Source organism: Bos javanicus, chromosome 19 (genome assembly GCF_032452875.1).
Source record: "Bos javanicus breed banteng chromosome 19, ARS-OSU_banteng_1.0, whole genome shotgun sequence".
NCBI classification, from domain to species: Eukaryota; Metazoa; Chordata; class Mammalia; order Artiodactyla; family Bovidae; genus Bos; species Bos javanicus.
Genome location: NC_083886.1, coordinates 12,024,242 through 12,041,177, shown reverse-complemented (window position 1 = coordinate 12,041,177; position 16,936 = coordinate 12,024,242). Strand labels below are relative to the sequence as shown.

Below are 16,936 nucleotides of genomic sequence, written 5' to 3'. Positions count from 1 at the left end.
TCCCCCGGCCACAACAAAAAGATCCTGTGTGCCACAACTAAGACCTGAGGCAGCCAAATTTTAAAAAAAAAATGCTTTTAAATCCATAGTCCATGGGACTTCCCTGGAGGTGCAGTGGATAGGAACTGGCCTGCCAATGCAGGGGACACAGGTTCAATGACTGGTCCAGGAATATTCCATATGCCACAGAGCAGCTAGGCCTGCATGCCAACAATTGAGCCTGAGCGCTGCAACTACTGAAGCCTGCGTGCCCAGAGCCTTTGCTGCACAGCAAGAGGAGCCACTGCAATGAGAAGCTGCGCAACGCAACTAGAGTACCCCTGCTCGCCAAAACTACAGAAAGCCCGCACAAAGCAACGAACACCAGTGCAGCCAAAACGTAAAATTAAGAATAAAATAAAATCTGTTGTCCAAAGAGGAAGACCCTAAGAAAAGCGTGGTAGTACTGCTGCATTGAGAAGAAAATTTGAGTTTGGGGGGTGCTGAGTGGTTGAAATCTGTGGGGCAGAATACTTAATGCAGAGAAAGGACTCTCCATTTGTGTATGGGGGTCCCCCCCTGAGACTCTAGCATACAAAGCTGCATTGCATGCTATGATGAGATTCTATAAGGCCTGGCAAAGTACAATTAGTGAGAAAACAAGCTGAACAATTCCAAGACTTCACCCAGGGCTGGGAAACACCTGAACTCTGTTGAGCTAGAATGGAAAGACTTAGCATTCAGGGATGACCTTGGAAAGAGCCTAGTAAAAACTAAATAGATCATAATAGAGGTTTTAAAAAGACTTAAATGGACCAAGCCAGCCCACTAGTAACTTAGTGCCCTCCAAAACAAAAAAACTGATACTCTGTAAAGGAGTATCAGTAAAGGCAAAATCCAAATAATCAACAACTTAATACCACAGTTCGGCATCTAATAAGAAATAGCTAGATATGGGAAACAGTTTGGAAAACATGACCCATAACCTGAAGAAACACTAGTCAATAGAAACAGACCCAGAAATGTTAGATATAATGGAATTAGCAGACAAGGCCTTAAAAATATTAGGTGGGCCATAACCCAGAAATAGTGGGTTTCTCTGTTATGTTATGGAAAAATCCAAATGAACTTTCTGGCCAACCCAATATGTTCAAAGATTTAAAGCAATAACGGGCAAATTTTAGCCCAGGGGCCAAATTCAGCCTACCACCAGTTTTACAGAGTTTCAAAGAAGGTAACCATGTATACATGGCTATACATATCACCTCTGGCTAATTCTCTGCCTCAAGGGTAACACTGAGCAGCTCTGACCTAGACGTTGTGTTCTATGAAGTCTAAAACATTTATTATTTGGACATTTACAGAACTAGTTTGCTGATCTCTGATTTAAAGGAAAACATAAACACAACGCGGGAAGAAATACAAGTATAAATATAATAAAATGGAACTTCTAGAGCTGAAAATGTAATATCTCAATAGAAAAATTCACTCAATAGTCAACAGATTAGATACCACAGGACAAATATTTAGAGAACTTGAAGACAAGGCAATAGAAAGTATGTGAACCAAAGGATACACAGAGTAAAGGCTATGGAGAAGTGAACCTCAGTAACCTGTGGAATAATACCAAACAGTCTAATATATATGTAACTGAAATTCCAGAAAGAGAGGGGAAAGTGTGTGTGTGTGTGTGTGTGCGCGCGCGTGCGCGCGTGCATGCATGTTGGTGAAGAGGTGGCCAAATATTTTCAAGATCTGATGAAAAATATCAATCCATCAACTCACAGATTTAAGAAATTCAACAAACCTCAGTCAGGATCAACGTAAAATAAAACACAAGCAAATTGCTGAAATAATCACATCATAATCAAATTCTATAATTCAGCAAATCAAGAAAATCTTAAAAGCAGAAGGGATAAAAATAACACATTATATAGGCAATCTTGTTTCACTGCACTTTGCAGATATTGTGATCTTTACAAATTAAAGGTTTGTGGCAATCTTGTGTCAAGCAAATTCATTGGCTCCATTTTTCCCACAGCATTATTATTTAATTAAGGTATGTATATATATTTTAGGCATGTAATAGAGTACAATATATAGTAAACATAACTTTTAGATGCACTAAGAAACCAAAAAATTCGTAACTTGCTTTATCACCATACTCGCTTGTGCTCTGGAACCAAATCTACAATATCTCCAAGGTATGACTGAGTCATCTACAGGGAAATACAGATAGGGTTGTCTCATCAGAAACAAACCAAAAACCAACAGAATTACTTCTCTAAAGTGCTGAAAGGGAAAAAAAAAAAAAAATCTGTGAATCTAGAATTAAGGAAAAATATATTTCAACAATAAAGATGAAGTAATAACATTTTCAGATAGATAAAAGCCAAAAGAATTTGTTCCAGGAGATCTGCACTACAATAAATGTTAAAGGAAGTTCTCAGAAGAAAAGTAATAGCAAATGTAAACTTTACACAAAGGAGTGAAAAGCACTGGAAAGAGAGAACACCGTTTTTCCTCATTTTAAAATTTCTTTAAAAAAATAACTAGTTGTTTAAAGCAAAAACCATGACGTACGTCAGACTTCCCAGGTGGCTGAGCCATAAAGAATCCGCCTGCCAAGGCAAGAGATGAGGAGACATGAGTTCAGTCCCTGGGTGGGGAAGATCCCCTGGAGGAGGGAATGGCAACTCACTCCAGTATTCTTACCTGGAAAATCCCATGGAGAGAGGAGCCTGTTGGGCTACAGTCCACAGGGTAACACAGAGTCAGACATGACTGAGCACACAAGCACACACACATATGACACACGCAGAAGTAAAATATAAGACAGTTCAGTCGCTCAGTCATCTCTAACTCCTTGCAACCCCATGGACTGCAGCATATGTAAGACAGCAAATATAAGACAACAGCATAAAGTATGGGAGGGAGAAAAGGGAGTATAACATTATAATGTGGTTATATTATATATCCTAAAAATAATACTCATTTCAAAAAAAGGTAAGAAAAGAATAAAAAACAGGTGGGGACCAGCAGTTAAAGGGTAGACTTAAATCCAACCATATTGACAATTAGATTAATTGCAAATGTACCAAATATACAAATGAAAACACAGAGAGTGTCAGACTGATTTAAAAAGCAAGACCTCAGTATATGCTCTCTACAAAAAGCCCATTTAAAATATCCAGATCCAAAAGTAAAGGGATGAAAAAAGACAAACTGTGTAAAAATAATCATACAAAAGATGGAGTATTCTACATTAACAAGAGACTAAGTAGATTTCAGGAGAGGGTGTATTATTTTACTAGAAATGAATAAGGACATTTCATAATGATAAAAAGGCTAATTCTCAGGAAGACAGAAAAATCCTAAATCTGTCAGCATGTCAAAATATATAAAGCAAAAACTAACAGAACTAAAATGAGAAATAAAAACATATCTACAATTAGAGTTGAAATTTCAACACCCTTCTCTTTTTCGTTGACAGAATAAACAAACTGAAAACCAGAATGAATACAGAAAACTTGAACAACATGGAACACTATTCCCCAAAATAGCCAAATACATATTCTTTTCATTCAAGTATACATGAAAGTCACCAAGAGATCATATACTGTGGTATCAAGTGAGTCCCAGCACATTTAAAAGAATGTACCATGTGACAAGGGTAATACAAGCAGCACTTCTTAAGGAAAAGTAGCAAATGATAGTCCTTGAAAGTTAATTTTTCTATTTAAGGACAGTGTCCTTAAATCTAGGTAGTGGTAATCAATGGAAGTTAAACAGCTATATACAGCACAGGCTGTTATTCCCCAGCACAGGAAGCTCTATAAATTTCCTAGCTAGCAACCAGGTCACTCGTAACATTCACAAACTGCCTCTGAGAGTTCCGAATTACTGCCAATGGAAGTTCCCTTTAATGATTCCGAAGGTCAAATTTTATGATTGGGATGAAAAGTTACACTCTCATCAGAGTGACAGGTTTTTAGGGTCCTTTTTTGGGGTGGGTGGTTACTTTAACATAGTCATTCTAAGTGAAGCCAACTCAACAAGACAGTTCAGCTCTTTGTAATATATCGAACATCTGGTTTTGCTTCAGTTCAAAGCCTCATATATCTTAGTCTCATGAGCTGTATTACACTATATTTTCCAAAGTTTTGATAGTGGAATAATTTTGCTCTGTCCAGGATAAAAAGATGTAGTGCTTGGCCAGGCGAGAGGATGTCTGGGTGAGAGTAAGACCATAGTTAGCTTGGGGGTGGGCGGGAGGTTGGGGAGGAGATAGGATTTCTAACAAGAGCAGATACAGGTATTTGCAGGAAAAGTATTTTAACTTAAAATATTCTTTTAAGATAAATTCAAAAAGTTACACTTCTATAATTTACATTCTTTCAGGAATAGTAAATATACTATTGGCTCTATCAAATTAATAGAAATTTAGAATTAAAAAAAAAATTATCCTAGAGGTAAAATGATCATTCCTGAAATTATAACACACAAAAATATCCTAAGCTGGTAGTGAGGAGTTCTAAGCAGTGCCCTGATAAAGCAGTACCTATATAAGTCCTGAGAAAGCAGTCCTGGTGCCACAAACACAAATTAGTAAATGACAAAAACTAGTCTATGTATTGTTGCTCCACTTAAAGACAAGTGTTTTCTGGATTTTTTAACTTTGGTTCCTTTGGGAGCCCTTTTTTCCAGAGACATTTTTTGAAAAAGTGAAAACCTAAAATGATTGTATTAGTTAATCATAAGTCTAATTTAGCCAAGCTTTTTTATCAACCAAGATGACAAATATGATATCACAATAATAGTGTAGTACGGGGACTTCCCTGGAGGGCCAGTAGTGAAGACTCAGAGATTCCAATGTAGGAGGTCTGGATTTGATCCCTGGTTGGAGAACTAAGTTCCCACATGCTGCGCAGCTGGGGGGCTGCCCCCGCCAAAGAGTGTAGTATGTGTATGTATGAGTTTTTTTAAGGAAGATGAGCAGACAGACAGACATTCTTCCACTCCAGGCAGCTCCCTCAGAACTGATAAAACATTCCTAAAGACTGGAGTTGTTTGTATAACATCTGTAATGTCAATTCATAGCCTAATCCATCATCCATACACAGAAGTCAAGTATGATCCCAAAGGCAAAATTTCCAATTAGTTTTGTCTGGAAAGTTTAGGGCAAAGGTAATAAAATCAAGAATTCTGTGCTGATTCACTGGGAAAACATTTGTTTGCCACACTCCTTCACGGAGGAACAAAAGGAGTCCGTGGTTAGTCTGGAATGTGATTCATTAGGAATATCTGGGTGATAAATAAAAGAGATGACAAATGGTTGTCTGTATGACTTGCAAAACTTTTGTTTTCTTTAAGTCCATCTCTCAGGGGAGTTTAGAAATGCTTTTACAAACAGGAATTCTACCCTTCAAATTCTTTTAATCATTGCTTTTCTCATCGTAGTCAGAAAACAGTTTACCTAAGGTTATGGTGTACAACAAATAACTCTAGAAGGCTAGAGCATAAAATTGATTCCAAATGGACACTGAGAAGTTCAACTAGTGTTTGTGGGGTTTTTTTCTATGAAGAAGAGTTTATAAATTAAGCCCCTATTCTCTCCCTATAAAAGGTGGTACAGTGTGTAAAGAAGCAGTAATTTGGCCATTAGTTAATGTGGATTTTAGTTTTCTAAAAATCTGTTAGTAACTTAACTAGATGTACTCAGACTTCTATCTCACATTCCTCATTTGATGAAAAGTCTGATTAATAATAATGATAATAATGCCTGTTCAACCTAAGTAACAGGGTAATGTAATGAGGTTATGTAGTATAAGTGTTATGGTAAGTATAAAATAACCAAAATGAAAATGTGTAAACTCTATAATCAGACTCTAGGTTATAAGGACCTGTCTTCAAAGTCATTTTTATTATCTTAAATCAATCCATAAGTAAAGATATGTTTCACTTTTCTTCTCTAAACCTAAACAATTTTGATCATAAAGTTGATTTAATATTCAGGAGGAATGGACCACGTATTTATAAAGAGAACTTTTAAAAAGGTTATAATTTGTCTAAAATATATATCCAAAAGAACAGATTTCAGGTAAACTGAATCCTACTAGCTTTCATTTAAGCGCACATTAATAGATAGTGACTTCAGGACAGGAAGTCAGTCAGTCTGTGCATATCCTTCTGGGTTTGGTGAAAACCCATCCCTGTCCTGGAGATCCTGGTTTCTACTTTTGATGTGGTGATACTCTTAAGAGTTAATACATGAGTCATTCCTTGGGGAAAGACTCAGAGCTGATCATGCCCTCATCAAAAAAAGGGCAAACAGATCTTTTCTAAGAAGGGCCTGATGGTCTTCCCGCAAGAGCCCTGAGTCACTGCATACTTATAGCCAGAGTCATTATACCTATACAGAGCAATATTAGGTCACACTAGAACCTTCCTTTTGGCAATTTCTTCCCTTTTTTGTCTTATAGAGGGATAGACAGGTAAGCTATGGAGCAATCATCAGAAGTCAAGCAGGAAAAAATGTGAAGAGGTTGGCTAACAATTTTTAAAACAATTATTCCAGCTCATGGCATTAAATGATTACTACAATAGTTCTCTTCCTGAAACTGCTTCACTATTTCACTTCAACCCATATCCACGCAGTTTTTCAAACAACATTTTCTTTAGGCAATAAATAGCCAAAAGTCAAAAAGTATAAGAAAGGCTTTATATGTATACATATAATAGAGTACTATAAAGTACCATATACAAACTATGAAGTGCTTATTCACTAAAGAAAACAGGGTGCTACAGACAGGGAAGTTCTATGAACATTTGCTAGTAATCAAGATGTTGGACTTTTTAAAATGTACAATTTTTACCACATTAGCAATGAAATAACATTAAACTTTAAGGCAAAAGCAGACTTGAATTTTATACAGGGGCAAATATCTCACTACTTACTTTCCTTGTACTTAGTATATAACAAAGAGCCCCATTTTTTTTTTTTTTATTAAAATGGTCTTTGTTTATGTTTTCAAGTAGAATTCTTTATTCATTTATATCTTATTACCATATCTGATAACCACATTCTAAACTTACAGTTTTATGGCCATGGTTTCTCCTGGTACTTAAAACACTCTTGACATTCACTGATTTTTAGATGCAATGTATTTAAACCACCAATCTTTATCTATAAAATGATATTCTTAATCTAAAACGGTCTTTTAACACAACTGACTCATAAATACCATTCAGATGATAATGCCCTGATGGTATATCTTTTTATAAAATCTGATCTACTTTACAATGTAACTAAATAGCTTCGAAACTTTTCTGTGTACCAACTGCCATCTAAATAAGGCAGTTCTAATGTGAAAATCCCTCCCATTTTGATTCCCAAAGGTGAGGGAATTCAATGGTTAAAATAGATGCCAAAGAGAAAAGGCATTTTGTACAATACATTCAGCCTTCTACTTACAGCTCAATATTTGAGAGTCTAAAAACTTGAAGGTGATTGTTGATAGTTTTTGTTCTCAGAGTTCTTTGTCTAAGAGCTGGGCTTGTTTTGAAAGGAACATAGGGCTTAGTAAACCTTTCTCCAGGAAACTGCTCCACCTAGTGTCAAAACTGTCTGTGTACACATTATTTGTAAATTCCCGCTGAAGGACTCATCCTCTTTGTTACTGTCAAACAGAACAGACTTTATAATCATTTATAGCATATGCAGTTTGTTGTTGCTGTCTGTCGCTAACTCGTGTCCAGCGCTTTTGCGACTCCATGGACTGTAGCCTGCCAGACTCCTCTGTCCACGGCAGTTCCCAGGTAAGAATACTGAAGCAGGTTGCTGTTTCCTACTCCAGAGAATCTTCCCAACCCAGGGATTGAACCTGGGTCTCCTACATAGGCAGGCGGATTCTTTACCACTGAGCTACCTGGCAGTTGTTAAATCACCTTGTCTTACAACATTAGGAATAATAATGTACATGCATATAAGGAGCATGTCTGAGATATATTTCTCATTATCAAGTTCCAATGTTCCTGCTTTTAACCTGGTTGTTTACAAAATTACGAATCATATATTCTAGTAATGGGAATAATTCTAATGTGGCTACTGAAATTACCTTATCGCTTCTCCCAATTATTTTTAACAATCTAAATGTAATTCAAAAATTATTTATTTCTCAAAATGATTGCAATGTTGTAAAGGTTGTATTTTTACAACAGACTGGTTCTGCACACATCAATGGTTTCAAACATGAGATTAGAACTAAATTTTGTTGTCATCAAGCAGCTCAACCGGAAGAAATTCTTTTACTTTTCTCTTCATGAAAAGTTGCCTTTTTTTTTAACCTCTTGATGGTCTTCCAGACCACTCAAGCACTTGCACAACTATATTCTCTCCCAAAACATCATGTTAAGTCTACTGTTATGACCTGGAAGAGAGAAGAAATCCTTTTTTGGCAAATGGAGAAATCAAATGCATAACATGTCACATAAAAACCCTTAGAGAGTGGTTAGTTCACTAAGGCTCCCAAGTTCAGTATGCTTCTTCTGGTGTACTATCGACATCCCATGAATTAGAGCCAGGGTAAGCAAACTACAGCCTGTGGATTAAACCCAGTCCGCTATTTGTTTTTTTTGAATGAAGATTGACTGGAAAACAGTCACATTCATTCCTATATACTGTTCCTGGGTGCTTTCTTGTTACAATGACAGATCAGAGGAATTACAAAAGGGATTGCACGGCCTGCAAAGCCTAAAACATTTACTATTTGGCCCCTTTACAGCAAAAGTGCTGCCCCTGGGCTGTCATCGTCCCTTGGGCCAAACCATTATTGAGGTGAAAATTCTGACACATTCACACACAGAGATACATCAAAGTAGTTAACAGCAGTCACCTTCTCTTTATTAAGCTGCTTTTACTCTGGGCATTATTTCCACTAGTAAATAAGCACTCAAGTTCTGAATCACCTGAAAGGAAACCTGCTACATACATGCTAAGACTAAAATAAATTTGTTAATGGATTTCTGGAAATTAGTATCTAAGAGAAGAGGGCTTGGAAGATGTGATCTTAGAAAAATCTACCCGCCACAGAAGCTCTTCTGACTTCTGATCTACTTATAAAAGGGGCTTCCCAGGTGGTGCTAGTTGTAAAGATATGAAGCAGACCCAAGATGCAGGTTCAGTTCCTGGGTCAGGAAGATTCCCTGGAGCTGGAAATGGCAACCCACTCCAGTATTCTTGCCTGGAAAATGCCATAGACAAAGGAGCCTGGTGAGCTACAGCCCACGGGGTCACAAAGAGTCAGGCATGACCGAGTGTCTGAGCTGTGCACGTGTACACATGTGCACACACACACACACGTTACTTATTAAAAATATGAGGAAAGTAAATGAATGAAATCAGTAAACTTGCGCTACTTGCCAGGCAAAACCAGCTCATGAAAAAGACATCAAGTTCATGAAACAGTCATCTACTACAGGTGGACTTATGCAAAATGACTATAAAATTCTAAAACAAAAAAGCAGATGAAAAAAAGGCATAATGCAAGCATTTAATGAATTATTTCAGGCACAGGTAGCAGGTTCAATCACTGGGTCAGGAAGAGCCCCTGGAGAAGGAAATGGCAACCTACTCAAGTATTCTTGCCTGGGAAATCCCGTGGACAGGGAGGCCTGGCAAGCTACAGTCCATGGGATCGTAAAGAGTTGGACACGACTTAGTGACTGAGCATGAGCACCTACTTGTTTGTGTGTATATATATATGTGTATATATATGTATATATGTGTACATATATACACTCTTTTCTTAATCTTTATTCATGCCTGAAACTCTGTGCTTTAATGTAGAATTACTTTCCTTCCATTCATTCAAAGAACACTTTTTTACTATTTCCTTTACAGCATGTTTGCTAGCGGCAAACTGTTTCTGTTTTTCTGAAAATATTTTTATTTAATACTGTTCACAGGTCACTTTCGAGTATCATCTGCTGGCAGTTATTTTCTTTTAGCCATCTAAAGACTGCCCACTGTCAGCTGATTTTTTTCAACAAAAGCTACGACAAATCAGTCTTACTGAAGTTCCTGTGAAGACAGTATGTTTTTTCCCTCCATCTCTCCTTTTTTGTTCTAGATACTTTTCTCTGGTCAATTAATCCTGTCTTAGCTGTGGTCTGTTGAAGTCCATTAACTGAGTTCTTAATTTCAAATACTATTCTTTTAATTCAAAATTTCCACTTGCTCTCCGTTAAAGTTTTCAACCTCTGGTAAAATATTCTAACTTGTTTTTTACTTCTTTGAAACATATTGATTTGGGATTAAGGTACACGCCTACTAACTTTATTAAATAGATACCCTGTGGATCTATTTCTATTATTTCTTGTTTTGACCAAATTATATTGTTTCCTCAGATATCTGATTACTTTGGATTGAGTGTCTAACTTATTATATTTTTTAATATAATGTGACACCTAGGATGACTTTATTTTCCTCCAGACTTAAAATTTCCAGCTGAGCCTCAGCCTCTGTATGGGCTGATTTGTATGACATTCATCCTGACATTTAAACTGTGGCCTCTCAGGGCTCCAAAGTCAAGCCCGCAGGTTTATCAGGGCATATACCTGACCAGTTCCAAAGCACGTCTGAAAAGGAGTGTTTTAAAAATAAAAACAGAGTATGACTAATGATAATAATAATAATGATGATGATGGTCACTTAACATTCACTGAGCACCATATATATACTAGCCACTGAACTGAAAAGTATACGTGTCTTATTTCATTTACTCCTCCAAACAGCCTTATGAGATAGGTACTATTATTATCACTCCCATTTACAGTTGAATAAACTGAGGCTTAAAAAGTTAAGATATTTGTGAAATATCACAGAGTTAGTAATATTGGACCATGTGTTGAAACCCAGCTCTAACTATGCCCTATGACTTACCTCCCATGATAGGACTATGTTAATCCTATAACAAAATCACCCTCCAGGACTTGCATATTTTTAAATAATAAAGAAAGAGAATTAAGGCGTTGTACCTGAAACTGGGCATGCCACGGGAGTATGTTCTGCATGTAAACATGTATGACAATGAACAGAAAGTCTAACGAATAACTGCTTAACTAATTAATGAATGTGTAAAATTATTAAGAAAACTTATTTTCATTCACATGCATTAACTGGTATTATGCAGCCATAAATACAGAGAAAAACAGAATATGCCTCTAATCTATTTGAGGGTTTCATATTTACCCAGAGTAGAACCTGCAAATACAGGATAGTATATTGGTTGTATTAGCAACGCCATCTAGTGGCAAACTAATATAGCCATAGGTAGGAAAAAAGTCCTAGAAGAGTGGTTCTTAACCTTGCATGGGTTACAGAGTCTGGAGAATCTAACACTATAGGTCCTTTCTCCCAGAAAGATGCACAGTTGTGAAGATATGTAACAAGTACAGTGTTCAGGAAATTAAAAGACCTCCTGAAGCCCATTTGTTGGCTATTAGATTTAATGGAACGAACCAACTAACCTAGCCGAGCTGTGCCATGTTAAGTTGTTTCAGCTGTGTCTGACTCTTTGCAACCCTGTGGACCGTAGCCCGCCAGGCTCCACTGTCCATAGGATTTTCCAGGCAAGATTACTGGAGTAGGTTTCTATGCCTTCCTCCAGGGGATCTTCCCGACCCAGGAATCGAACCCACAAGCTTACATCTCCTGCACAGGCAGATGTATTCTTTAATGTGAGTGCCACCTGGGAAGCCCCTCAACTAACCTAGAGGCCCAAACAACTTCCACATGAGCCTTGAGAAGGACTCTATTCATTTTCCCTTCAATCTCTTTCTCTCTGTTTAACAATCACTATTTCTGCATAAACAGTATCTAACTTTTTCCTTTGTGGTTACATAACTGTTCTCAGCAAACCTCAAGATTTCTACTTCTTCCAAATCAATTTACAAAATTTGACAGGAGACCAAACAAGTCATTTTTCCTGGTTGATTTTCATTAATTTTAACATTTAAATTTAATCAAGCAACTAGTCTTACGTCTAATGTTTAGAGAAATGATGAGAATTTCTAGGACATCTGAATTAAGTTATAGCTTTCAATTGTAACTAAAAATTATAAATGAAATTGCTGAATGATAAACTTAAAAATCCAAGCCTATGCCCCAACGGTAATCCAAGCCCCTTATGCCCCAACCAGTAAAGCTAAGAAGCTGAACAGTTCTATGAAGACCTACAAGACCTTTTAGAACTAACACCCAAAAAAGATGTCCTTTTCATTACAGGGGACTGGAATGCAAAAGTAGGAAGTCAAGAAACGCCTGGAGTAACAGGCAAATTTAGCCTTGGAATACAGAATGAAGCAGGGCAAAGGCTAATAAGAGTTTTGCCAAGAGAACGCACTGGTCATAGCAAACACCCTCTTCCAACAACACAAGAGAAGACTCTATACATGGACATCACCAGATGGTCAACACCAATATCAGATTGATTATATTCTTTGCAGCCAAAGTTGGAGAAGCTCTATACAGTCAGCAAAAACAAGACCAGGAGCTGACTGTGGCTCAGATCATGAACTCCTTATTGCTAAATTCAGACTTAAATCGAAGAAAGTAGGGAAAAAACCATTAGACCATTCAGGTATGACCTAAATCAAATCCCTTATGATTATACAGTGGAAGTGAGAAATAGATTTAAGGGACTAGATCTGATAGACAGAGTGCCTAATCAACTATGGACAGAGGTTCGTGACATTGTACAGGAGACAGGGATCAAGACCATCCCCACGGAAAAGAAATGCAAAAAAGCAAAATGGTTGTCTGGGGAGGCCTTACAAATAGCTGTGAAAAGAAGAGAAGTGAAAAGCAAAGGAGAAAAGGAAAGATATAAGCTTCTGAGTGCAGAGTTCCAAAGAACAGCAAGAAGAGATAAGAAAGCCTTCCTCACTGATAAATGCAAAGAAATAGAGGAAAACAACAGAACGGGAAAGACTAGAGATCTCTTCAAGAAAATTAGAGACACCAAGGGAACATTTTATGCAAAGATGGGCTCGATAAAGGACAGAAATGGTATGGACCTAACAGAAGCAGAAGATACTAAGAAGAAGTGGCAAGAATATATAGAACTGTACAAAAAAGATCTTCATGACCCAGATAATCACAATGGTGTGATAGAGCCAGACATCCTGGAATGTGAAGTCAAGTGGGACTTAGAAAGCATCACTACGAACAAAGCTAGTGGAGGTGATGGAATTCCAGTGGAGCTATTTCACATCCTGAAAGATGATGCTGTGAAAGTGCTGCACTCCATATGCCAGCAAATTTGGAAAACTCAGCAGTGGCCACAGGACTGGAAAAGGTCAGTTTTCATTCCAATCCCAAAGAAAGGCAATGCCAAAGAATGCTCAAACCACTGCACAATTGCACTCATCTCACACGCTAATAAGTAATGCTCAAAATTCTCCAAGCCACGCTTCAGCAATATGTGAACCGTAAAATTCCTGATGTTCAAGCTGGTTTTAGAAAAGGCAGAGGAACCAGAGACCAAATTGCCAACATCTGCTGGATCATCGAAAAAGCAAGAAAGTTTCAGAAAAACATCTATTTCTGCTTTACTGACTATGCCAAAGCCTTTGACTGTGTGGATCACAAAAAACTGTGGAAAATTCTCAAAGAGATGGGAACACCAGACCACCTGACCTGCCTCTTGAGAAATCTGTATGCAGGTCAGGAAGCAACAGTTAGAACTGGACACGGAACAATAGACTGGTTCCAAATAGGAAAAGAAGTACGTCATGGCTGTATACTGTCACCCTGCTTATAACTTATACGCAGAGTACCTCATGAGAAACGCTAGGCTGGAAGAAGCAGAAGCTGGAATCAAGATTGCCAGGAGAAATATCAATAACCTCAGATATGCAGATGACATCACCCTTATGGCAGAAAGTGAAGAGCAACTAAAGAGCCTCTTGATGAAAGTGAAAGAGGAGAGTGAAAAAGTTGGCTTAAAGCTCAACATTCACAAAACTTAAGATCATGGCATCTGGTGCCATCACTTCATGGCAAATAGATGAGGAAACGGTGGAAACAGTGTCAGACTTTATTTTGGGGGGCTCCAAAATCACTGCAGATGGTGACTGCAGCCATGAAATTAAAAGACGCTTACTCCTTGGAAGGAAAGTTATGACCAACCAAGATAGCATATTGAAAAGCAGAGACATTACTTTGCCAACAAAGGTTCGTCTAGTCAAGGCTATGGTTTTTCCTGTGGTCATGTATGGATGTGAGAGTTGGGCTGTGAAGAAAGGTGAGCACCGAAGAACTGATGCTTTTGAACTGTGGTGTTGAAGAAGACTCTTGAGAGTCCCTTGGACTGCAAGGAGATCGAACCAGTCCATCCTAAAGGAGATCAGTCCTGGGTGTTCATTGGAAGGACTGATGCTGAAGCTGAAACTCCAATACTTTGGCCACCTAATGGGAAGAGTTGACTCACTGGAAAAGACCCTGATGGTGGGAGGGATTAGGGGAAGGAGGAGAAGGGGACGACAGAGGATGAGATGGCTAGATGGCATCACTGACTCGATGGACATGAGTTTGGGTAAACTCCGGGAGCTGATGATGAACAGGGAGGCCTGGCATGCTACGATTCATGAGGTCGCAAAGAGTCGGACAGGACTGAGTGACTGAACTGAACTGAAACTTAAAAATCAAGAAAACTTTTCCATTTTAAAGGCAGATATGTAGGTAAACAATATTTTGGGAAATAGGGTAACATTTTTAGATCACCATTTAGTTAAACAGTGAGTTATAATTACCTAAATGATTACTTCCAAAAGAGGTAACTTCCATACCGGGAAGAACGTAATTGACAAATTTTGTCTATGTGGGAAAAATTTTCCTATTTCGCTTTAAAATCATAATTTCCAGTAAAGAGAACCATGATCAAGAATGACTAAATTTTTTCTCTTTGTTAAACTCAGTTTCTTTTTCACTTATTTTACTATAAATTATTATCTTCTTTAAGTTTTACATGTGGACCGTTTTTAAAATCTATTGAATTTGTTACCATATTGTTTCTGTTTTATGTTTCCCTTTTTGGCTAAGAAGCATGTGGGATCTTAGGTCCCTAAGGACTGAACCCATACCCCCTGCACTGGGAGGACAGAGCCTTAACCACTAGACCGCCAGGGAAGTCCCTTGCTGTAAACTGTTGTCAAAAGAAGGATCATATTTCTGACCAAATTTCTCTCCTAATATAGTCAATTGTTTACTTGACTAGAGAGTTATATGGGTGTATGGAAAGGGTTGCCTATTTCATCAGAATAAAAATGTATGGCATGAGAACGTTAACATCACACCTCCTTAAGTGAGGATTATGTGAAGGCTAATAAATGAAAGATGTAATTAGGACTTTCCAGATACAATCACATTTCACAGATATAAAACAAAAGGAATGATGATCTATAAGGAAAAAACTATGTCAACCACTACCACCAAGAAAACATTAAAAATCTAATCACAGATTATTTTGAATAGCTTTTTAAATAATAAGAGATCAAATCCTTAAACTTTTATTTCATACTGCTTTGTCTCTAATTTCCTGGCCATTTTTCTCCATAACTGCCAAAGTTCACAAATGCATACTCTGTACTTACTGATGACATTTTTTTACTACACATTTCCTACACTATTGTTTATTGACTACCTTGGCTCTTGGATCAATGCAAAGAAGTAGAGGAAAACAACAGAATGGGAAAGACTAGAGAGCTCTTCAAGAAAATCAGAGATACAAAAGGAACATTTCATGCAAAGATGGGCTCGATAAAGGACAGAAATGGTATGGACCTAACAGAAGCAGAAAATATTAAGAAGAGATGGCAGAATACACAGAAGAACTGTACAAAAAAGATCTTCACGACCTAGATAATCATGATGGTGTGATCACTGACCTAGAGCCAGACATCCTGGAATGTGAAGTCAAGTGGGCCTTAGAAAGCATCACTACGAACAAAGCTAGTGGAGGTGATGGAATTCCAGTGGAGCTATTTCAAATCCTCAAAAATGATGCTGTGAAAGTGCTGCACTCAATATGCCAGCAAATTTGGAAAACTCAGCAGTGGCCACAGGACTGGAAAAGGTTAATTTTCATTCCAATCCCAAAGAAAGGCAATGCCAAAGAATGCTCAAACTACCGCACAATTGTACTCATCTCACACGCTAGTAAAGTAACGCTCCAAATTCTCCAAGCCAGGCTTTAGCAATATGTGAACCATGAACTTCCTGATGTTCAAGCTGGTTTTAGAAAAGGAAGAAGAACCAGAGATCAAATTGCCAACATCCGCTGGATCATCGAAAAAACAAGAAAGTTCCAGAAAAACATCTATTTCTGCTTTATTGACTATGCCAAAGCCTTTGACTGTGTGGTTCACAATAAACTGTGGAAAATCCTGAAAGAGATGGGAATACCAGACGACCCAACCTGCCTCTTAAGAAATTTGTATGTAGGTCAGGAAGCAACAGTTAGAACTGTATGTGGAACAACAGACTGGTTCCAAATAGGAAAAGGAGTCCGTCAAGGCTGTATATTGTCACCCTGCTTATTTAACTTCTATGCAGAGTACATTATGAGAAATGCTGGGCTGGAAGAAGCAGAAGCTGGAATCAAGACTGCCAGGAGAAATATCAATAACCTCAGATATGCAGATGACACCACCCTTATGGCAGAAAGTGAAGTGGAACTAAAAAGCCTCTTGATGAAAGTGAAAGTGGAGAGTGAAAAAGTTGGCTTAAAACTCAACATTTGGAAAATGAAGATCATGGCATCTGGTCCCATCACTTCATGGGAAATAGACGGGAAAACAGTGGAAACAGTGTCAGACTTTACTTTTTTGGGCTCCAAAATCACTGCAGATGGTGGTTGCAGCCATGAAATTAAAAGACGCTTACTCCTTGGAAGAA

At 37.8% G+C, this 16,936-nt stretch overlaps 1 protein-coding gene across 4 annotated transcripts in view; it reads right to left on the bottom strand.

Annotated features, from left to right (window-relative positions):
- VMP1 (vacuole membrane protein 1) overlaps positions 1 to 16,936 on the bottom strand; it is a 129,898-nt gene that overhangs the window by 83,322 nt on the left and 29,640 nt on the right. The gene's annotated exons all lie outside the window — the stretch shown is intronic.